Here is a 6,797-nt window from a genome sequence, read left to right as displayed (position 1 = left end):
TCTAAGTGCTTTGTTTTCAAACACCAAGAATTTATTTTCCATAGTCACTGTGCTGTACCAAGACTCGTGTCCATAAATTAAGATACTCCTAACCATTACCTTATAAAGTTTGATTTTTGTATGCACAGAAAAATTGTTATTATTCCAAATATTTTTAAGCATTCCCATTGCCTGATTAGCCTTCTTTAACCTTTCCACGAATTCAAAGTTCAAAGAACCATCCTTGGCTAAATAAGTACCTAAATATTTAAACCTATCAACTTGCTTTACACCCATACCTCCAATTACACATTCCTGCGCATTTTCCATATTCATATTGATTATTTCAGTTTTTCCACAATTAATAACCAAACCCACCTTGCGACCTTCACTCACCAAACAGTCCAACACTCTCTGCATCTCTTCTGGCCCATCACAAATCAAAACTATATCATCTGCATAATCTAAATCCAAATGTTTCCTGTTCTCTCCCCAAAGTATACCTGCACCGGTTTCTGTTCCAACGCGTTTCATAATGTAATCAATGACCAATATAAATAGTAAAGGCGATAGAACACCACCTTGAATTACTCCGGACTTGACTTCAAACGAATCACTCAGACAACCATCAACCATCACTTTACAAAATGTGTCCTCATGCATGTTCATAATGACCCTCACAAACCCCTCTGGTATTCCATAATGTCTCATGATCTTCCCCATAGTCTCTCTCGAAACACTATCAAAAGCCTTTTCAAAATCAACAAAACAAAGACTTAACGGTACTCTCATTTCATTAACTTGCTGCATCAAATGCCTAACTATAAAGATCTGATCATTGCAACCACGTCCCTTTCTAAAACCAGCCTGTTCATCCCTCAGAATACCCTCAATCACCGGCTCCAACCTATTTAACAACACTCTACTGAAAACTTTCAAAGCTATCGGTGACAAAGAGATTCCCCTCCAATTACCACATTCACTCAGGTCTCCCTTCTTCGGAACTTTAACAATTACACCATTCTTCCAAACTGATGGTAGTAACCCCGTCACCCATATCTTATTGAATAGCTTGGTCAAGATCATTATTAATCTATCCCCCTCCACTTTAAACATTTCCGGAAATAAACCATCCTCCCCTGGTGCCTTATTATTCTCTAACTGTTTTACTGCTTTCTCCACTTCTGCAAGCCTCAACTCTCCTGTTTCTATATTTAAATCTTCCTGAGCAGATGGTATATCCTCTTCTGGTGGTATTGGTCTATTAAGAACTGTCTCAAAATGCTCTTTCCATCTTCCCCACATGTAACCAAAAAGAGATATTTAATGTACGCTGGAAATATCGCGTTTAATATTACAGTACCTCACATTTTCTGTTTATATTTGTATTTACTCCTTAATTAACATCGTATTACCCCTGTGGCGGGGGGGACACAATCGCCGCACTACGAGGTAGTACTACTACACTGCGGCCAGGTTGTGTTAGGAAGAATACTGCCACCGTATTCCCTGCGTGTCGTAAAAGGCGACTAAAAGGGGCGGGGTGAGGGGACTAGGGACCCCCTCCTCTGTTTTTTAGTTCCTAAAAAGAGACAGGCCAGAGAAAGGGATGGGGGACTGAGTTATCCCCGTACCCTGAAGATTGTGTCTATGAATGTGCGTGGATGTAGTACGATTAAGGCTAAAAAGGAGAAGATTGGGAGAATGTTTGTGAGAAGAAAGTTGTATGTGTTAGCTCTGAGTAAAAAAAAGATGAAAGGGAAGGGTGATTCTATTTTTGGAAGTGTGAATGGAAGATTGTCACGTGTTGATAGAGGAAGGGCAAGAGAAGGTGTGGCCTCGTTAGTGAGTCCGGAAGTACAGCAGTGTGTGATTGAATGGAAGGAGATGTCATCGAGACTGATGTGGGTGAAAGCGAAATTTGAACGTGAGTTGTGGGTGTTTGTGAGTGCATATGGGCCTGGTAGTGACAGGGATGAAGAAGAGAGGGAGTCTTTCTGGAATGATATTGATGAGTGTCTGCAGAGTTTTGGAGCGAATGGTAAATGTGGTAATGATGGGAGATCTGAATGTCAGAGTGGGAAATGTAGCAGTTGAAGGTGTAGTTGGTATGCATGGTGTGCCTGGAAGAAATGAAAATGGGGAACGAATGATAGCGATGTGTGTTGAGCGAGAGATGGTGATTGGAAATACGCTGTTTGAGAAAAAAGATATTTATAAGTATACATGGGTGAGACAGATGGGTGGAAGGGTTGTTGATAGAGCATTGATGGACTATGTGGTTGTGTCCAGCAATGTAATAGGAAGATTGTTGGATGTGAGAGTTCTGAGAGGGGAGGGTGGAGGTATGTCTGACCACTACCTGGTGGAGAGGAAGTTAAGAGTAGTTAAGAGATGGGTGAGAGCTAGGAGGGTTAGGTGTGGCAGAGAGGTTTTGAAAGGGAGTGAGTTGGATAAAAGAAAGAAAATGATAGAATATCAGGAGAAATAGAAAGATGAGTGGAACGTAGTGAAAGATCAGGAAAATGGCAGTGTGGAAGAAGAATGACAGTTGTTTAAGAGTGCTGTGGTGGGGCATGCGGAAGAGGTGTGTGGTGTGAGACGTGTGGGTGGTGGTGTAAGAAGAGGAAGTGAATGGTGGTGCGAGGAAGTAAGTATGGCCGTGGCTGAGAAGAGACGTGTATATGAAGTGTGGGTGCAGAGGAAGAATGAGGTGTCATATGAGAGATATAAGGAAAAGAGGAATAGGGCGAGAGGGGCTGTGAGTGATGCTAAAGTGGCAGCAGATGAGAGGTGGGGTAGGCGGCTGACTGAGAATTTTCAACAGAATAAGAAAATGTTTTAGATGGAGGTGAAAAGGGTGCAAAAGGGCGAGTCTGGGAAGGAAGAGTGAGTAAAAGCAGAGGATGGAAGGATGTTAATTGAGATGGATGCAGTAAGGAAGAGATGGGCAGAGTATTTTGAAAGATTGTTCAGTGTAGAAGAGGAAAGGGTGGCTGAGATTGTGGTGGATGGAAGGGTGCAAGGAATAAATGTGCTGGGAGAGTTGAATGATTCTTTGATCACGAAGGGGGAAGTGCAGGAGGCAGTAAAGGAGATGAAAACAGGGAAAGCTGCAGGTATGGATGGGTGTGCTGTGGAATGCCTGAAGGGTGGTGGAGCGACTATTGTTGACTGGTTAGTAAGATTGTTGAATGTGTGCTTTGTGAAAGGTATGGTGCCAATTGACTGGGCAAGTGCTTGTGTGGTCCCGTTATGTAAAGGCAAGGGTGATAAGTGTGAATGTACTAGCTTTAGGGGTATAAGTCTATTGAGTGTTGTATTTAAGGTGTATGGCAGGGTGTTAATTATGAGAGTTAGAGAGGATACACAGGGAGTGATTGGTGATGAGCAGTGTGGCTTTAGGAGAGGGAGGGGATGTGGGGATCAGGTGTTTGCTGTGAGACAAGTGTGCGAAAAGTATTTAGCGAAAGTCAGTGATGTGTTTTGGGCATTCATGGATTTAGAGAAAGCGTATGATAGCATAGATAGGTAGGCTTTGTGGACTGTTTTAAGATTGTATGGACTTGATGGCAGGTTACTAAAAGGGGTGAAAAGTTTTTTTTAAGTAAATAGTAGGGCGTGTGTAAGAGTGGGAAATACTGTGAGTGATTGGTTTCCCATGAGCGTGGGGCTGCGGCAGGGTTGTGTGATGTCGCCTTGGTTGTTTAATATTTATATGGATGGTGTTGTAAGGGAGGTGAATGCAAGAGTTTTAGGTGGACGTCTGAGTCTGGTGAATGTTGATGGTAGAGACTGGAATCTGAAGCAGCTGCTGTTTGCAGATGATACTGCACTGGTGGCTGATTCAGAGGAGAGATTGAGACAGTTGGTAGAGGAGTTTGGAAGGGTGTGTGAAAGGTGGAAATTGAAAGTAAATGAGAATAAGAGTAAAGTGTACGAGGTCGGTAGATGGTAGGAGGATGAATATAGTTTGGAATGGTGAGTTGCTTGAGGAGGTAGAGTGTTTTAAGTATTTAGGGTCACATGTTGCTGTGGATGGAAGAATAGATGCAAAAGTGAAGTTTAGAATGAATGAAGTAGGAAAGGTGCTGGGAGGAATGAAATAAGTGTTTAGATGTCGTTCGCTTAGAGTGGATGTAGAGAAGGCTGTATGAGGGTGTTGTGGTACCGACTGCATTATATGGGGCTGAAACATGGAATATGGGTGTAGCAGAGAGGAAAAGTTTGCATATAATGGAGATAAGGTGTCTGACGAGTATGTGTGGAGTGACGCGTATGAATCGAGTGAGAAATGATGAAGTGCGAAGAAGAACTGGAGTTGTTCAGGAGATGGCTGATCGAGTTGAGCAGAGGGTGTTGCGATGGTTTGGGCATGTGGAGAGAATGGATAATGAGCGATTGGTGAAAAAGATAACTAGATCTGATGTGAGAGGTGTAAGGCTGAGAGGAAGACCACGAATAGGATGGATGGACTGTGTGAAGAGAGCGCTGGATGTGAGAGGGATGTCTGTTGAGCAAGGAAGAGTGGCTATGGGTGACAGAAATAAATGGAGAGAAATTGTGAATGAATAAATGATGACGCAGCCCTGAGGGGATATTGTCCCGCATTTGGTCTGATCAGCTAATCAGGTCAGGTGTGGGTAAGGGATGGGTCTATTGTGATGTGGCAGGGGTAAACCAGCTCTGCTGTCGGACCCAGCTGCGGATGTCACTGATTGCACTGCGCGGTTGACCCTTGTGCGGTGTGGTGCGGTGAGGATCTGTCCCTTCTCCCCTTTGGGGCTAAGATGCTAATGAATGTGTTTGAGTGGATGAGTAAATGGGGAGTGTGTCGTCCTGTCTCGGCTACCTCCCTTTCCTTGGGGGAAGCAGCCTAGGTATATAGATATAGATAGATAGATAGATTTTCGTCGGTTAAGGAAGCTCCCTAACACCTTTTTCCAAGCGATTTATTTTGCTTAATGGCCTCACAGCGCTACCTGGGAAGTTACCGATAAATACTATTGCACACTGACTCACGACTCGTATTCTCGTCGGTTAAGGAAGCTCCGTAACACCTCCTCCCAAGCAATTTATTTTGCTTATTGTATCTTGCCGTTCTCTGTTGTGTTACTTAAATCATTCTAATATCACCTTACTCAGCATAAATACCCTACCAAAGGATATTACTCAACCGTTTCTAAAAATAAATTGGTAAGGAAGAGGTGTTAGGGAGCCAGGCTGAAACAAATATGTGTGTTATTACAAAGTATTGCCCAGCGATGGACAAAAGTAACTTAACTTTTACGTTACAAAATATTACTCTTCTTTCCCGCCTTCACTTGGCCTAAAATTGCCATCTCTCCGTCTGGAATGCTTAGGTATAACAAGAGAATACCACTAGAATAGGATGATAGTCACGAAGAAGTGCTATGGGAAGGACTCTATCTTGGCCTATAATTACCATCTCTGTCATGAATGCTTAGCTACAGCGGGACATTAGCGCTAGAATAGGATGCTAGTCACAGGGAAGTGCTACGGGAGGGACTCTATCTTGGTCTAAAATTGCCATCTCTGTCTTGAATGCTTAGCTATAGCAAGAGATTAGTGCTAGAATAGGATGCTAGTCACAAAGAAGAGCTATGGGAAGGATGTTGAGTTGTAGTATCGCCTTATTATACCACTGAGCTAGGGGAAAAGGACGACAAATATCTCCAGGTGAGCGAACTATAGCATATAAACTGGGGAAGACGGTGGCCGAATCGGTAGTGAAGTGGCCGGCAATCCTAATGGACCCAGGTTCGATTGCAGGATAGAGCAGGGAACAGTTAAAGGATCTGAACTTCATTAAAAGCAGACTTTACTGATGTACCATAAGACCCGCCGACATAATTATCGCAAAAATACCCTAGATAATACCAGTACACCAGTCCTGTATGAGACAGCCCTAGCATGTATTTAATATGGACGGTGGGTGTTAGCGCCGAAATGCTGACAGGTAAAAGTATGTGGTGTATAGGAGGACTGCTGGGCCTTAGGAACGGGGTGTGAAGCGTATGCCCAGAGCTGAACACACACACACACACACACACACACACACACACACACACACACACACACACACACACACACACACACACACACACACAAGCACTGATATGCCTGAACAACTCTGCCGCCCAGTTATACAGACGTGCTTCCTATCCCTTCCTATCCCTCGAATGAAGGATGATAAACAACAGTGGAAAACCAGCGTCAGCCTGCAGTCCACTGGGTTCACGTCTCAGACTGCCCCAGGATTACAATAACATCAATAAAGATCCATAAAGATTCTAATAATATATTTCGGCTACCGTCAGATAAATTTCATAAAGTCTGAAAAGCCAGCAATAAAGTTAAACGGAATTATTTATATTTTTTGGTGTTTCTAGTAAATAACAGAGATTCTTTTTATTATTATTATTTTTTATTTGGGCCAACGGCCATACCACGTTGAGTACACCGCTTCCCGTCCGATCAGCGAAGTTAAGCAACGTCGGGTCTGGTTAGTACTTGGATGGGTGACCGCCTGGGAACACCAGATGCTGTTGGCATCCCTACGTGTCAGGTGGGGTTGGTGGAGGATTAGTGCCCCTCCCTGTAAAACAATTAACTCTAAGCCCTTGGCCACCCCGGTTGGGATACATGGCGTCTGGCAATGAATGAATGAGTTTTTATTTTTATTAGTTTTCATAATTTACAAAAACCCAGCCCAGAAAAGGATTACATCTGGAATAAATGATATATATAAAAAAATTCAGTATATATAGGGCTTCCCATCCGTTACACACCTTTTC

General features: G+C 43.2%; 1 non-coding gene across 1 annotated transcript; it reads left to right on the top strand.

Annotated features, from left to right (window-relative positions):
* Window positions 1-6,435: 6,435 nt before the first annotated feature.
* LOC145391990 (5S ribosomal RNA) lies at window positions 6,436-6,554 on the top strand. The gene has a single exon (XR_013895931.1). It is a non-coding gene; the product is annotated as a 5S ribosomal RNA (ribosomal RNA).
* Window positions 6,555-6,797: the final 243 nt, after the last annotated feature.

The sequence above is a fragment of the Coenobita brevimanus genome, chromosome 20 (genome assembly GCF_032717465.1).
Source record: "Coenobita brevimanus isolate Jiangsu-jjx chromosome 20, ASM3271746v2, whole genome shotgun sequence".
Classification (NCBI taxonomy): domain Eukaryota; kingdom Metazoa; phylum Arthropoda; class Malacostraca; order Decapoda; family Coenobitidae; genus Coenobita; species Coenobita brevimanus.
This window is presented reverse-complemented; position numbering and strand designations above follow the sequence as displayed.